Source organism: Oryx dammah, unplaced genomic scaffold (assembly GCF_014754425.2).
Source record: "Oryx dammah isolate SB20612 unplaced genomic scaffold, SCBI_Odam_1.1 HiC_scaffold_16, whole genome shotgun sequence".
In the NCBI taxonomy this organism is placed as follows: domain Eukaryota; kingdom Metazoa; phylum Chordata; class Mammalia; order Artiodactyla; family Bovidae; genus Oryx; species Oryx dammah.
In genome coordinates this window covers 39263238-39280793 of record NW_024070200.1, presented here as the reverse complement: position 1 = coordinate 39280793, position 17556 = coordinate 39263238, and the positions used below count along the sequence as shown (strand labels likewise).

The 17556-nt window shown below is 45.4% G+C and overlaps 1 protein-coding gene across 1 annotated transcript in view; it reads left to right on the top strand.

The window, feature by feature from the left end:
- OTUD7A (OTU deubiquitinase 7A) overlaps positions 1 to 17556 on the top strand; it is a 379826-nt gene that overhangs the window by 18274 nt on the left and 343996 nt on the right. The window lies entirely within an intron of this gene.

Sequence of the window (17556 nt, the reverse complement as noted above, 5' to 3'; positions counted from 1 at the left end):
GAGCCTGGTGGGCTTCCGTCTATGGGGTTGCACAGAGTCGGACACTACTGACGAGACTTAGCAGCAGCAGCAGCAGCAGCAGCAGCAGCAGGGAACCACTACTTGAAAGTTCAAGCTTAGACACTCCCTCTAAGCAGACTGGTCCAGCCACTCCCTCACCCCAGGTACACTACATCTTGGCTGCTGGCTCCCCCGTCCTTCCCTGGATGCAGAGCCCTTCCAGCGCCAACCCCTGCATCTCCCATGACACCTTTATGGTTTCCCCATTCATGGCACCTGGAAGCCCTGCTCTGCGTCACAGGGTGTGTTCTCTCCCAGGAGCATGAAGAGCAGGCTGCAACTCTTTCCATGTTGGTACACCTCACCCATGGGATACCTTCTTATGGTGACCAGGCCATGACATTGGAAAAGCTCTTTAGATTTCCAAAAGAAGGGAACACTTAACTGTGTTGCAAGTCCTTGTACCCTTAGTGCCCCCTGTAAAGCCTTGCAATACCCACATGCCCCCCTGAACCTGTGCACATTGAGGTAACTTGGTTGCTTCCCAGGAGTGTAGTACTCATTACCAGGTCACTGTGGCCTGGGCCTTCACAAAGAGCCACCTTCTGGTCGTAAAGGGTGGGACCACGGTTAGTTGTACTCAGTGGAGGAGAGTCCTGTCGTGCTCTGACGTGCTCCCACACCCTTCATTCATTTCCACTGTCTGCTCTGTGGTGTGCTCGTGTGCACTGCTCTCCTGCTCTGGACGCTGTTCTCCTGCATGTAGGGAACCAGGCAGCATTGTCTCAGGAGTACAAGGCTTCAGTCACCTCTACAGTCGGCCCTCTGTATCCACGGGTCCTGCATCCATGCATTCAATCCACCACAATCAATGATGTTCTAAGAACTATTCCATAAAGTTCGAGAAAGCAAAACTTGAATTAACTGTACTTTGGCAGGTTTTTACATAGCATTTACATTGTAATAAGCATTAAAGTAATCAAAGGGTGATTTAAAGTATAAGGAAGGATGTACAGTGAGGTATATGCAAATATGATACCATTTTATGTAAGGGACTTGAGCATCTGTGGATTTTGGTGTCCTCAGGGGCCCTGGAACTAACCTCGCATGGATACTGAGGGGTGACTGTATTTACTCCTGGAAGGTTTGAATCAGTTGTGCTTTTATATAAAATATCTCCAGGTGTTCCTATTACATCTTGAACTTCCTCTGCCGTCTGACCACTGCTGCTGCCCTGACACACAGGGCTCATTCCGTCCAACCTGGTCCACCCAAAGGGATGGCAGACCTACTGGGCATCTGTCTTCCTCATTATAGTTTAGGGGAAGGGCACGGAGGACTCTGTGGTGTCCCCCACAGTCCAGGAGTGGTGGGACATTTTATTAACTATCTCGGCATTTAACTTTTTGCAAAATTATGCTGCCCTTGATTTTGTGTCATCTAATTCATTCAGCAGACATTTTGTCTAAACATTTTCTTCCTCCTAAAAGTAAACAATAGCCTTTGGAAAAAATACTCAGTGGAAAAGAAGTAATCATGTGCAAAGAATGTTTCCTCTGGTTTTGTTTTCCTCTTTACCTGGCATTATTTCTTGAGCTTTTCCCACGTTACTGAATAGCCTTAAACTGAGGTCCCCATGGCCACATGGCACTGAGTGGGCTGAACATGCTATAGTCAGTGAATGATCATGGATTGTGGGCTCCGGAGGGCTAGGCAGGCAGCCCTGCCCAGCACGTGCTCCAGGTCAGACAATGGGTCATCCAGTGCAGTCTGTTGGGTCGCCACACACGGGAGAGCCTGTTATTCCTGATGCCACTGCCGGAGCTCTCCTTTCAGTCCTGATCAGGGGTCTCCGAGGTAATTTTACTCTGGTCTCTGTCACACACCATCATTCCAGCTTTCTGAACTTAGCAACAGTGTACCCAAGGAGTTTACGATTCCACATCCTTCCTCTGCTGCTGCTGCTAAGTTGCTTCAGTCGTGTCCGACTCTGTGCGACCCATAGATGGCAGCCCACCAGGCTCCCCCGTCCCTGGGATTCTCCAGGAAGAACACTGGAGTGGGTTGCCATTTCCTTCTCCAATGCATGAAAGTGAAAAGTGAAAGTGAAATCGCTCAGTCGTGTCTGACTCTAGCGACCCCATGGACTGCAGCCCACTAGGGTCCTCCGTCCATGGGATTTTCCAGGCAAAAGTACTGGAGTGGGATGCCACTGCCTTCTCCTACAAGCCAGCAAAAGGACGTTTGGGGCGGTAGACAGAACAGTAGCTGCCGTTGGACCAGCAGAAGGAACGCAGCACCAGGAGAGGTTGTGTGGCTCAGATTCCAGAACTTGGGATTCTTGGGCATTTGAATTGGGGAATGTGGAAGAATTCAGGCACCTGGAAGTGACAGGAGAGGCCCAGGAGGCAGGAGCTGGAGAGAGGCTGGGGGACAGCAACCAGCAGTGGATGGGCCTCTGGGAGAGTGGACCAGAGCAGCAGGCTGCAGGGGCAGGAGGCTAGAGACCCAGTCCTGCAGAGGCTAGAACGAGCGTCAGCACAGAGGAGGAGGAGGAAGAAGCCTGGATCCCATGTTCCCGGGGCTGGGCCACTGACACCTGCCTCCCCACTCTCCCCACCCCCACCACCCCAGGACTGTGGGCCCAGCCGTTTGCTGGAGACCCTGGGCTCCTGTCCCTCCCTCTACCCCTTCTCCTCCTCTTCTTCCATCTCTTCCCCTTCCTCCCCTCCCCTCTCTCTTTTCATCTCCCTCCTCCCTCCCTCTCTCCCTCTCTCCCTCCCTCCCCCTTCCTCCTCTGGGGGAGAGCCACCAGTGTGCCCCAAGGGTCTGCTGGCCTCTGTTTGCTATAGGCAGAGTGCTGGCCTCTCCGCCCCCACAGGCCCTTCTTCACTGTGTGTAGGACCAGGTTAGAGCCTGGGGTCCTGGCACATCAGTGTGGAGAGAAAGGCGGTGCAGTAAGAGAGGAAGTGTCTCTGGAGATACTCGGAGGAACCTGGTGGGGAGAGCACTGGGCACTCGACCCCCAGGCGGGCCCCATCCCTCACAGTGGGTGTTTGCCTGAGGTCTCAGGATTTATAAAAGATGCCAGGCCAATTCTCCTGCTCAAGGGGCTCCCCTGGCCCCCGGGGTACGTTGTGTGGTAAGAACCAGTGTGTGGCCAGCTTCACGAGGGCAGAGGATTGAGAAGGTGGCTAATGTCCTGGGGCACACAGGTCCACCTGCCTGTTGGGAAAGCTGGGGCCAAGCACTGGAGAAAAACCGGACGGAACTCCAGGCCTCGTGCCACTTGGCAGCCTCTCCTATTCACCTCCCCTGAGAGCAAGGCCCAGGGTGGCACAAGGTATGTATAGATGTCAGGGTGCAGGGGTACGCCATCCAGGGCAGCTGAGGGAATGCCTAGGAGCATTCACCATGGGGAAGGTTAACACATCAAGGATCCTGCTTTGTAAGATTATTATTGTAAAACAAGTAGTATGATGGGAATAGGCAGGTGTTTGGATGGCAAGGAGCCGTCGTATTTGTGGTTCCTCTCAGGAGCCCAGCAAGGAGGAGCAGCCTCCTGCCGGCTGCAGAGGGGAGAATGGACACCCAGCTTGCTGCCGGGAAGCTGTGTCTCCTGGCTCCCCTCTGTGCTGCTCTGTAAATGAGGGCCTCACCCCGGCTCACAGGGACAGTGAAGCCATGGGTGGGGCCTAGCAGAGCCCAGGCACACCTGCAGGGTGTATATAAGCGCTGTGCCCATGGAGCAGGGCAGGCCTCACCTCAGGCCTCGTTCCATGGGGCCCACCTGTCTACCTGCTACGAGCTCTTACCTTTTGTGCAAGGTTGGGAGGGTTACATTTGGAATTTAATATTTGTTATTTATTTAAAAATCCTCTATGAGTTCTTAACCTTTGGGGCACCCTCTGTGGTCTGTGGAGTCAGACATTCTGAGTGCCCTTGGGCCGTGTGTCAGGACCAGGGAGACAGGCAGATGCAGCTGTGGAACTGCTTGTGAGTCTTAGTTTTGTTTTCCGTTGCCTTTTGTGCCTTTTGTGCCACGGTGTGTGGGTGCCTGGGCCAATAGAGCAGCCTCCGCCTGTGGGGGAGAAGGCAAGGCCGTGGAGGAGGCGACGGAGGGATGATCTTCCCCATTGGCATGGCCTCGGCCCAGGGTCCAAGAGAGAGGAGGGCTCAGGTTCTCTGGGAAATTGTGAAGAGATGTTTCCAGATGATGAGCAGGGGAGGAACGGTCATTGTCCTCCCTGTTTTCAGATTTCCCATGAGCATGTCCTCGGAGATTTTGCTGGACTTTGCAGAGGAAATTTCATTTGAAAGCTCGGGGGTGTGTTACACTGGCTGGGCAGTCCTCACACAAGCCACATGTTAGCTGGGCCTCTGTGACTTCAGGGCATCCTAGGTGGTCAAAAGTATTTTGGTGCAAGCTCAGAGCTCACCCTACATGGAATGGAGGTGGTTCCTGGACTGTACATTGTATGTAACAAACTGGCCCTGCTAGTCCTTAAACTATTTTGTTTGAGTCACAGGACAGAAATAAATAAATAAACAGGCCAAAAAGGATTACTGTGACACGGCCAGGGTTTGTGCATTGTCACTGAGCCCAGCGAAGGCCCATCTGTGACGCTGCTGCAGATGTTTGCAGGAACCGTGGCTGTCGCCTGCCGTGAGCCTGTCAAGTGGACGTGGTACCCATTTTCATTTTAAGTTGTAAATCTTTTTTCATATTCTTTTCCAATATGGTTTGTTACAGCATGTTGAATGAATGGTAAGACCTTGTTGTTTATCTGTCTTATATATAATAGTATGTATAATCCCAAACTCCTAATTTGTCCCTCCCTGCCCTCCTCCTTTGGTAACCATAGATTTGTTTTCTATGTCTGTGAGTCTGCTTCTATTTCGTAGATAAGTTCACTTTATCATATATTTTAGATTCCATGTATAAGTGATATCATATGGCATTTGACTTTCAAGTTATACATTTTTAAAAGAAGAGCTGGAAACAGAACTGGTGGAAAAAATTACTGTCAGAACGTGTTTTAAAGAGACCAGATTAATGAAGGCTCAGTTGTAATTTTTATTTTCGAGGAAACCATTATAAAAATTCTTGTCACATGGAAGACGGAAGCTTCCAAGAGAAGTCTCCCAGGAGATGGGTGAGATTGGCTTCCGGGTGTCCAGGGCATTTTTCCAGGGCTGTCGCGAGGGCGATCCTGGGGAGGGTGGACAGAGCAGGGCGGCCAGGCCCGGCTGGCCTTCCTTTACGCATTTCCCTCATTGAGTGAGGACTGAGGTCTGCACAGCTGAGGTGTGGGGTTGGTCACACGCCTGGCAGCATCTCAGCCCTCTCCTGCGGGTACCAGTGGCATTCATTGCAGTGCATGTTGCATTATCCTTTGGGGTTTTCGGGGGGCAGGCGCTAAAGGTAAATCCGTCTTTCAGATTGTAATGAATTGGAGGTTTTCTTCTATTCTGCTCTTGCTTCAGTTGGGAGAGACATGCTTTAAATAGGGAAGTGGCGATGTCATTTCCAGGCGCTTTCCCAGCACTAAGTAGGTCAGGGTTTTGTCACAGTTTTGACGAGATCACAGGTGAGTCACTGTAAATTTGGAGAGAGTCACGAATCTTGTCAGAATACACAGTGCACTTGCAATCTGGTTAAGTGGTCTTAATTCCTGGCCTGTGGAGAGTCCTCTCGCTCCCCATTCCCCACACCGCTCCTCATGGCACAGTCTCTGCTGAAACCGGGCCTTAGAGGGTGGCTGAGTGGTGGTGCAGTGGGTCCCTGGGGACATGCCCTCCCTGCTGGCTGAGGACCATCTGTCCTCTTGGCTGCCTGGCAAAACCAAGTCCTGGAAGTGGATGAGAGAACCGTCCCCTCCCCTGACCTGAAGCTTTTTGTGCAAGCGCAGCCTCATTCAGAAAGGTACATAAGTGCACACAAACTGACACCCCTGTGATCACAGCGGCACCCGGCCACTGCTGTCCCTGTGTCTCACGCCGCATACCTGCCTGGCCTCTTGCACTTCCTGTCTGCAAGATCCCATAGCACATGCTCTTCCTCCGGCTCCTTTGGCTCCTCGGGGTGTTTGTGGGGTCCGTGTAGGTCCCCATGCTTCACTGGCTCTTGTTCATTCCCAGTGCTGTGTGAATAGGCGACATTCCCTGCTGACAGGTGTTGGGGTGGTTTGCAAGGTAGGATCTTGGGAGCAGGGGGCTCTCCTGGAACATGTCTTTGCTGGACATTTGGCTGCATGTCTGTTGAGAGCACACCTGGGAGTGCAGGTGCTGGGTCACAGGGCTGCGGAGCTTCAGTTTAGGAGACCCTTTGGCTTCCCCAGCAGGTAGAGGCCAGACTAGAGTTTCCCAGGCAGAGAGAATAAACCCCAGTGGCAATATGGGACTTACTGGATTGACATGAGTTCAGGTAAGGATCCAAAGGCACTTTAGTCAGCAGTTATACTCAGACAGCTGACAGAGGAGAACTGGTCTTTATAGAGGTGGATTCTGCATTTAAATGAGGGGTTCCTATCCCACTGTCTGCTCTGTGGCTCACATAACTTTTTCTCACTGTGCTCAGCTGATGTCATCTACCAATAGGACATGTCCTGCCCTGATAAACCCACTCAGGTGCAGGGTGAGGGGCTAAATCACATCTTCCTGCTCCCCAGGGCTGGGCAGAGGCTGAGTAGGCCCGCCACGCCGTCACTGCTCGTTACATGTGCTGCATCTGATATTAAGCTGTGTCTCAGATGGCCCTGGGGCTAAGGAAACCGCCACACATGTGTCATGTCCTGGGCACCTCGTGACTTAACTCGGGCTCCGATCAGCATCATGTCCACACCCTCTGAGGTTAGGGGATCAGAGGGCTACCCTCTTATCATAGATGATGAAACAAAGGTTCAAGTTAAGTACTGACCCAGGGTCTCAACTTAACTAATAAAAAAAGGGGGTCTGTCCTGTATCTCTGGCCACAAACCCTGTGGTATTCTCCTACAGTGCAGCCCACTCCCCTGTTTATCAAGCAGGTAATTGAAAGGTGGTACTTTATTTTACAATGACTCTTAACAGATTTGTCTGAACAACTGGCTCCTTTGGTCTTGGCAGAGGGCAGCCTTTGCAACCTCCTTCTTGCACAGGTGATGGTGAACCTCTCCAGCCACAGGACCAGTGGTCCCACCAGGGTGAAACCATCACAGGCCTGTCATTTGGGTATCCATTGATGTGCTAGTTCACAGTGATTCTAAAAAGTTATTTTAGAAAATTCAGGTAAGGGGATGTAGTCGGTCAAGTCATGTGAAATCTAAATCTTCGAGAACATTTGGCAGTAGTGTAGATTTTAACCTTTCCTGTTGGTGTGTGGTATTTTCTGAAACCTTAGAGTTAACCTCAAAAGCATATTTTCCAAAATTATTGATGTCTAAGATAGGAAGAAATAAATAGACCAAGAATTAGTAGAGTTAACTTCTTGGTATGTCTGTCATTAAAGGAAGCTTGATCACCTCCAAAATTACCTTTGATGATTCTAATAAAAAAACAGATTTTTATTGTTTGCAGGGTGAGCTTTGTGCTTTGACTTTGTAATATTCTATAAAATTATTTCAGAAACTGCCACCTGTACCTTGAAATCTTCAATGGGGAATATCAGTTAAAATTAGTTGGTTTTATCATCAAAAGAGATTTTCATTTTGTGTAAATTGTTTAGGTCAGTTTGGACCAAGTTAAAGAGCTATAAACATAAAACAACAAAATAACCCCTAAATTGTTTTTTTTTTAAGTAAATAAAACAGCTTCCTGTGTCCCTTATCATTTTTTATCTGTGTGATACAAATCATATCACTCCCAGAGAAGCAATTTAGCGTGTAAGGATTCCAGCCCTGATGTGAGAGTTTACGTATCACAGTAGGTGATCCCAAGTCAGGTTTATCAGGGATGTGGACGCCCTTGTTCCTCCCAGGAATCCTGCAGGAGACACACCAGTTCTCACTCTGGTGGCGGGAAACCAGCTGGCAGTGGCCAGAGCTGTGGAGACATAGGGAGGCTGGAGCGTCTTCCTTGGCCTTTTCCTCCAGCCATTACCCTCAGTTTCAAATTCACATGTGCTCACCGCTTTGGAATACCATCGTGGTGACTGGTGATGGTGAGTTCCCCTGGCCCATGGTATCTGTGAGGGCTGTCAGCACCGCTGACACACCCCGTGCCTGTGCTGAGCAGAGGCCAGCGCCACCTTCAGGAATGGGATGTCTTTGGGGTCCTGTTTGACTCCACTGTTTCAGAGCCTCAGATGATGGTGTGTTCCCTTCAGAGTTCAAGGTGAAATCCCTCTGGACCCTCATCCCGTCAGTCACTCTGTTCTTTGGTCCAGGAACCCTCTATGTGCTGGCAGACCTGCTACCAGTGATGGCAGAAGGAACGGCACGTGAAAGGGAGGGACTGCTCACCAAAGTGGCCACTGCCGAGTGACCGTCACTGTGTGGAAGGACATCCAGTGCCCAGACCAGCTTCCGCCCACTACGGGGAGCAGCACGGTCACCGCTCCTAACTAGGGGGAGGAGGAAGGGGTGCGGCTGGCTTCTACATTGTGCTTAAAGCCATGCTCAAGCTAGAGGGGGCCTGAGTGCCCACTAGCCATGCCTTGGACATGGACACCTGCTGGGAGGACAGCACACCCAGCATCTCGCAGCTCCCAAATCAAGTGTGGGATCACTTGATCCATGAGATCTACTCTGGTGTTGTGCGATCTCAAAGGATCCCATCTGGGTCATGATTAGAAGTGAATCTGACAAAGGTCTCTCTGACTATTAAATGGATTGTGAAGGATTTGGGAATTTGATTCTAAGAGAGGATCCTAGAGATCAGTTAGGATGGTGGGGGCTCTCCGGATCAGGGGAGGGTCCTTAGGATCACCGAGGAACAGGGTGGGGTGGTCCTCGGAATCACTGAGGAGCAATGGAGGGGGTCCTCAGGATCACTGAGGTCTTGTAGCCCTGTGGGTCCTGGAGACAGTTGAGGGCAGTTTCGGCTTATGTGATGGAGGTGGAGAGAGGCCTCGCTTTGGCATCTGGTCAGTGGTGTGCAGTGGACGGGTGTGAGACAGAGGCCGGTGTGCAGGTGGAACCCGGGCCTGGTATGACCCTGGGGGATGTGCTGGTTGTCTGTGGTGGTGATACTTGAGCTCTGCTAAAGCGTCTTCTGCCAATCAGAAAGTGGTGTCTCTGTCTCTGTTTTTAATTTTGAAGTCCAATGTGTTCTTTTTAGCTATTGATATCATGTCTAAGAACTTTTCACCTAGGCTAGCTCCTGAAGATTTCCTCTTGTTCTTCTAAAATTTTATAGTTTTATATTTTCCATTTGTATATTTGATCCGTTTGAGCTAATTTGTTCATGTGTGATGTCTCAATGGAATTTCAGTGTTCTGCCTATGCCTGTCCAACTGGCCCAGCACTCCTGGTTGAAAAGATGAGCCTTCCTCCACTGAATTGTTTTTTCACCGTTGTCAGAATCAGTTGGCTGTTCTTGTGTGGGTCTGTTTCTGTTTTGTTTTTACTTCTGCTCACTGATCTACTTGTCTGCCTCTTGCTAATATTTCACTGCTTCAATTACTGTAGCATTATGGTAATCCCTAGTCTCAAGTACAGCGATGTCTCACATCCCATTCTTTTTTAAAATTATTTTAGCTGTTCCAGTCCCTTTGCTTTTCCATAAACATTTTAGAATAATCATGTTTATGTCTATTAAAAACAGCTTGGATGATTTGAGAGAATAGCATTGAAACATGCATATTATATGTGGAATAGATCGCCAGTCCAGCTTCGATGCATGAGACAGGGTGCTCAGATCTGGTGCACTGGGATGACCCTGAGGGGTGGGTTGGGGAGGGAGGTGGGATGGAGGGTCAGGATGGGGAACACATGTACTCCCATGGCTGATTCATGTGAATGTAGGGCAAAAACAACCACAATATTGTAAAGTAATTAGCCTCCAATTAAAATAAAAAACAAAACAAAACAGCTTGCTGGGATTTCCAGTAGGAATTTGGATAGAATTGACATCTTTACTACAATGAGCCTTCTAACCCATGAAGATGGTTTGTCTCTCCATTTATTTTGATCTTCTTTGATTTCTTTCATCATTTCACAGATTTCAATATGTGTCCCATACATGTTTTGTTCAGTTGACGCCTAAGCACTTAATTTTATCTGAATGATTATAAATCATATCGTCTTTTTCCACTTTCCACATGTGCTTTGCTAGTATGTAGATTTTTGAATATTGATCTCTTATCATGTGACCCTACTGAATTCATTGAGTTCTAGGAGGTTTTCTATAGATTCCTTAGGATTTTCTTTGTAGACTATGTCATTATCTGTAAAGAACATTATTTCTTTTTCAACCTGTTAATATATGCCTTTTCTTTTCTTTTCACACCTTATTCTACTTGCTAAAACTAATATTGTGTTGAGTAGCGAAGGTGAGAGTGGACAGCCTTTCTTGTTCCGGATGCCCTTAATCAGTGTGAGGAAGATCCCTTGAATTCCTAGTTGCTGAGTATTTTATCACGTGTGTATGTTGGATTTTGTCAAATGTTTTTCGGAGGCAGTTTATATGACCATGTGACTCTTAAATGGGAAGCCCACATGGTCCCTGTTGATGAGGGCTGTGGGTACTTCTTTTGTGATGTCTTTGACAGGTTCTGGTATTATGGTTGTGCGGGCCTCATAAAATCAGTTCACGGTGTTCTTAGTAAGCCTCTTTATGAAAGAAATCATGAGTTTAACATTTCATTGCAAATATTTTTTAGGTATTCTCAATTTAAAGTGGCTTAAATTCATGAAAAGTGTGGGAAAGAGAAACAAAATACTTCAGAAGAACTGAAAAGTGATTAAGTTATACAAGTAACCTCTTCTGAGTTCTGTTCCAGAGAGAATAGTGAAAGACAGCATCTGTACCACAGTTCTGCATTAGAGTATTTAAACATTTCAGCACCAAATACCACCTTTGGAGTTTGCCTTAAATATGTATCTTGAATAAAAGATGGATTATAAAACAATGCTGAGTTTCAGGGAGAAAAAAAAAAGTTTTTTGGTGTCTTTTGGTTTTGCAGTAGTGCAGTCATGAGGGAAGTATTGAGTTGGTCATCTCAATCCATATATATATATATAAATAATGATTAAATATTTAAATCTAGATCCAAAAACAGAGCAGTTTTGGAGAACAAAGAGGAAGCTACAATTTAAAAAATAATGAAACAGTAATTGCATTTTCTGTCCAACATATCCAGCTGTGGCTGCCTCTGGCTTACTGTTTGCAGTGAAAACCAGGAACATTTTTGTCTTGTTCCATATTGCTTGACCATTGTATTTGGTAACTAGTAGAGAGGGTTTCAGGAAGAGCAAACAAGTTTATACTTCCTTTTTACTCTCCAGATATAGCAAATAGAAATATAAGCTGCCTATTTTATCCCAAATATTACAAACTTATTAAAAACATTTATTGTTTATCTGAAATTCATTTTTAACCAGATGTCTGTTTTTCATCTGGCAGCCATAGATTTTTCCTTGTTTTTTCCTATACTTTGAACCTTGCTCATTTTCATTCCGGGTAAAACCATCAGAAGGTGTAGAGGAATGTCAAAACTCTGTAGCAGTTGTTTGATTTTGTGTCAGACAGTTATCTTTTCCTGGCAGGTTAACATGATGGCGGACCTTGTGTAATATTTCGTGTTTTTTCTCTTACGGGTGCCTGCATCAAGGTGTGAAACTCTGGGCAGAGGTTCCACCCTCCAAGGACTAGTCTGTATCCTGTACCAACAAGGCCTATTCACACTGTGCAGTGATCTCACTTCATTCTCTTGCCAGCATCTCATGATTCAAGAAGATTCTTATTCATCCATATATTCCCACCTCTGTATCATTTGCAGTTACCCTTTTAGGATGCTTGCCTGGAGAATCCCATGGACGGAGGAGCCTGGTGGGCTACAGTTCAGAGGGTCGCAAAGAGTTGGACACGACTGATCGACTTCACTTTCACTTTCACTTTCTTAGGATGCTGCCTGAACTGGGGTCCGTGCAATATAGATACATCATATGTCTTTCATACTCCTGGGTCAGATGTGTAAGTAGAAACAGAGTTTTTCTCTTGCATGCTTTGCTTTGTGCTGCTGTCGTCTGTGGTGCCTGTATTAGATGGTGGGTTTGTGCACACCCTGAGGCTTCAGGGTGCCTGAGGTCTCAGCCACCATCCTGCTGTCTCTCTTTCCAGCAGCACTAATCTCTAGAGGCCCCAACCTGTCCTCTTCTGCTTTCATTCTGTTGGGCAGCTGGCAAGCCACTCTATGAACTTGAACCTCTTTGCTGTGGCCAGTGTCCTTATATCTGTTAGAATTCATTTTAACCCAGAGGACAGAAATGCCCCTGACTCTTGTTTGTATTTTTGGCTCCTTTGGGGACACATGAAGCTGTTAGAATCACAGCTCTGCTAAATAACAAAGATAAAGAGAATTGCCCTTGTAAGGGCCAAATACTCCTTACAGTCAAGTCAGAGAAAAAGCATTATAGTCAGTTTACCAGCAGCTAAAATGAAGTCCTTCCTCCCCACACCATGGTCTTGCTGTTTCATTTGTAAATTCCTAAAGAACATGAGGCCCTGGATGGGGATGAGTTTGGGGTCCCCCTTGAAAGCAGCGTGGCAGTCTCTAGTGTCATTTTCTTCATGCTTTGTGAAAACTGAACTCACTGTTCCTGCGTTTGTGATTGATCTCAAACTTCTAAATTTCCAACTAAATTCAGTTAGAATACAGGTTAAAATATTCCTTGTGTTGGGCTATTTTATTTACTCAAAATACAGAATTGAGAAATTTGATAATTTCTAGTATCTCTGGAATTCTGAGGATATTTAAATCTGGCCTAGTTCCTAAAATGTCAAGAGATTTTTAAGTATAACATTTTATATTGACTTAAGTATGTTTTATTGCTTAATTTGCATAAATATGTATTTCCTAAGAATTGGGGTTTCAGTGCTCGGAATGTATATTTTTGTATAATTTTGGAGTTAAAATGGGAAGGACAAAATTTACTGCAGTTTTATTCCCATTTGGGGAAGTGTTTCTGAAGCCATTAAACCTGAATAAAGACTTTTCCAAATGGAAATTGTTTCTTTTATAAATATTTTCTGTTTATTAACTTTAACACTTAAACGTGAAGAACTTGCTTTGGTTTCTGACAACTAGAAATTATACACACACTTGCATCGAATAAACGTTGGCCAAGCCTTGTGTGCACACGTGCAGGGGACTCCTCAGAGTCTGGGAGTTTGAGGATATGCCCCTCTTTTATCCTCTGGGCCTTCTTCTCTGCCTCAGCTCCCAACTGTGAGCCTCTAGGCCTGCTGGGAAATTATGTTGTAAATAAGCCATCTTTATTTTCCTATGGGAAAGGAGCCTAGACTTTCTTCTTTTTTAAAAGGTATTAAGAATGTTACCTCACCTTGATTAAAAGGGCTATCATTCCCCTCCCCACACCCTCCACCCCACTGCCAAAAATTAACCCAGAAAGTAACATATGTTGGGGCCAAGATGTGGCTCTTGTGTACTGCAGGTGGGAGTATAAAATGGTACAGCCACTATGGAATATAATACAATGGTTCCTCAAAAAAATAAAAATAGATTTACCATATGATCTAGCAGTCCTCCTTTTGGGTGTGTACCTAAAAGAAGTAAAAAGCAGGGACTCTAAAAGATATTTGGACACCCGTATTCATAGCAGCATTATTCACAGTAGGCAAAAGCTGAAAACAACCCAAATGTCCACTGACAGATGAACAGATAAACAAAACGTGGTATTAGCATCAAAGGAGTTGTTGTTCAGTCACTCAGTCGTGTCCAGCTCTTTGTGACACCATGGACTGTAGCATACCAGGCGTCCCTGTCCTTCACCATCTCCCAGAGTTTGCTCAAACTCATGTCCATTGAATTGGTGATGCCATCCAGCCACCTCATCCTCTGCCGCCCCCTTCTCCTCCTGTCCTCAGTCTTTCCCAACATTGGAGTGTTTCTAATGTGTCGGCTCTTTGCATCAGATGGCCGAAGTATTGGAGCTTCAGCTTCAGTATCAGTCCTTCCAGTGAATATTCGGGGTTGATTTCCCTTAGGATTAACTGGTTTGATCTCCTTGCTGTCAAGGAACTCTCAAGAGTCTTCTCCAGCACCGCAGTTCAAAAACATCAGTTCTTTGGCACTCAGCCTTTTTTATGGTCTATCTTTCACATCTGTACATGACTACTGGAAAAAACATAGCTTTGATTGTATGGACCTTTGTCAGCAAATGAAATAATATCAAATGAGATATTAACCTTAAAAAGGAATGAAGTTCTGACACTTGTTAGAACATGGATGAATCTTGAAGACATTGTGCTCAGTGAAATAAGCCAGGCACATAGGACAAATACTGCCTTAATTACACTTGGTGAGGTGCCTAGAATAGTCACATTTATTGAGACAAGAGGTGGATGGTAGATGCCAGGCACTGAGGGAGAGGAGAAAGGGGACCTGTTTTTTTTTAAAGATGTATAGAGTTTCAGTTTGGAAAGATGAAAATGGAGATGGATGGTGGTAATGATTGCAGGGCAGTATCAGTATACTTAATGCCACTGAATTGTACACTTCATTGATGTTGTTTAGTTACCAAGTCATATTTGTCTCTTTTTTGACCCCATGGACTGTAGCCTGCCTGGCTCCTCTGCTTATGGGATTCTCCAGGCAAGGATACCATTTCCTTCTCCAGGGGATCTTCCCAACCCAGGGATTGAACCAGCATCTGCTGCATTGGCAGGCAGGTTCTTTACTGCTGAGCTTCCAGGGAAGTCACAAACTGTATGCTTAAAAATGGTTAAAAAGGTAAACTGTATATGTACTCTCCCAAAATTTTTAAAAAATATCATGAAGGTGTGCCCATCTAGAAGTCAAGGGACTACTTACTCCTTCCTGTGGGTTACTTACAACACCTTCAGGCACTTTAGGTTTTGTTTCAGGGTCTGTACCCTGAGCCCCCATATGTTTGTCTGGCTCCCCAACATTGTTTGGTGTGGCCAGTGGGTGAGAGGGCAGGATGCTTGAAGTACCTTTGGTTCAGGCTGGATTGTGGAGTGGGGAGTCTAGATTCTGAGCCTACCAGCTCCACTTTTTCTTTTCCCTTTTTTGGGGAAGTAAAATGGAATGCACAGACTGTAAGAATACTTTCAGCTGAGGCTCAACAAACATGCATCTGTGAAAATCCACATCCCCATCAAAATATGGAAGGCTACCATTAACATCGTGCCTAAAAATTTTCTCAGACCCTGCCTTCAGCCTCATCACCCCAGGCAGCTGCTTTTTTAACTTCTCCATTATAGATTAATTTTTCCTGTTTTAGAACTTTTATGAAAGGAATCAGGTGGTAGGTGCTCAGCACAGTGTGGGGTTTCTGCGATTCATTTGTATTGTTGCTTTATCGGCAGCTTGCCCCTCTTCCTTCTTGTCTCTCTTTCATTGTCTCACAGTGCCAGGAGTTGTTTGGCTACTTGATTGTTGCTGAAGTGCTAGGCTGTTCCCAGTTTGGGGCTCTTATGAGCAAGGCAGCTGTGAACATTTTGATGCAAGGCTTTTTGTGGACCGATGCTTTTGTTTCTCTTAGGTTAATACCTAGGAATGGAATAATTGGGTCATGGGGCAGGCTTGTAAAAGACTGCTAGACCATTTTCATACCCCTACCCATGAGGCTTTAGGGTTCTGGTTTCTCTGCATCCTTGCCAACATTTGGTACTGCCAGCCTTATTTCCTTTAAGGCATCCCAGTGGGTGTGCAGTGGTGTATCATTGAAGTTTTAATTTGCATCTCCCCCCTGGTGACTAATGATGTCCAAGTACCTAGCCAGCTCTTTGCTTCACTTTTCACCGGGTGGTTTGTCTTCATATTATTGAGTTGCAGTTGTGACTTTAAGCAGAATTTTAAAATGTCTATGAAGTTATTAATAACTTGTCATTTATCAGTTATATATATCATTGCTTTCTGTGTCCTAAAAAAACTTTTGCCTACTGTAAGTCATGAAGATATTCTACTGTAATTCTTCTTGAAGTTCTGTAAACTTTATTGAGGTTGTGATTCAGCTTCAATTAATTTTTGCATATGGGGTGAGGTAGGGTTTGAGGTTCATCTTTTGCCATATGGATATCCAGTGTTTTCTAGCACCATTTGTCCAAAAGACCATCCTATCCATGCTAAATTGTTGTGGGGGCTTTGTCAAAAATCAAATGGTCGTGTAAGAAAGGATATATTTCTGGGCTCTTTATTCTGATCCATTGATCCATTTGTCTCATTATGTCAGTACCATACTGCCTTGGTTACTGTACCTTTATGATAACATCCAAGATCCTGCCCATCACACTCTCCTGGCTTTGCAGGGTGATACAGTAGACGATATTCATGTTGTCTGCTCACTCATTTCCTCGTATGTGAAACAGTGGTGCTGCTGCTGAGTGATGGTGATGACCGTGTGAATTACCTATGGTGGCACCTGGCACAGTGCCACACACAGGACATGTTCAGTAAGTGTTTCTCTTCCTTTTTGATTGTGTACCTTCACTATATCTCTGGCATGACTGGGAAATCAGTAGAGAAGCAACAGGATGAAATAATTTTTTATTGAAGTATAGTTGATTTATAACGTGTTAGTTTCAGGTATACAGCAAAGTGATTCAGTTATATAGCTAGACAGATACTCTTTTTTAGATTCTTTTCCCTTAGATTGTTACAAGATAATTGAGTACAGTGCCCTGTGCTCTAACAGTAGGTTCTTGTTGTTTGTTTTATATATAGTAGTCTGTATATGTTAATTCCAAACTCCTAATTTATCCCTTTACGCCACCTTCCCCTTTGGTAACCATTAACTTGTTTTCTGCGTCTGTGAATCTGTTTCTGTTTTGTAAATAAATTCATTTGTATCTTTTTTTTTTTCAAATTCCACATATAAGCAATATCGCATGATACTTGTCTTTGGCTTACTTCACATAGTATGATCATCTCTAGGTTCATCCATGTTGCTGCAAATAGCATTATTTCATTCTTTTTTATGACTGAGTAGTATTTCATTTTATGTATATGTGTGTATACATATATATATATCACATCTTCTTTATCCATTCATCTTTTAGTGGACATTTAAGATAAAATAATTTTAATTATGATCCTGGATTCTGTGGCAGAGGACAAAACCAAGGCACTGTATACTTCGTTTCAATATTGAGCTTGACTGTTTAATTTTGCAGCATTCTCTAATTTTTTAAAGTGTACTTCTCTAACCTTGGTTTTTTTATATGTAAAATGAAGATAATATCCTTCAAGGTCACTGTCAGACACACTTGTATTAAAGCATGTGAAAACACTTTGTTGGAGCTAAAACATTTTAATAGCGTCAATCACCATCTTTCCCATTCTCTCTCTACTGGGATTGCAAACATTCAAGGAGCAGGGGATATATTTTCCCCCTTTTTGTGTTTTACTCAGGCATGAGAGCTCACGTCATT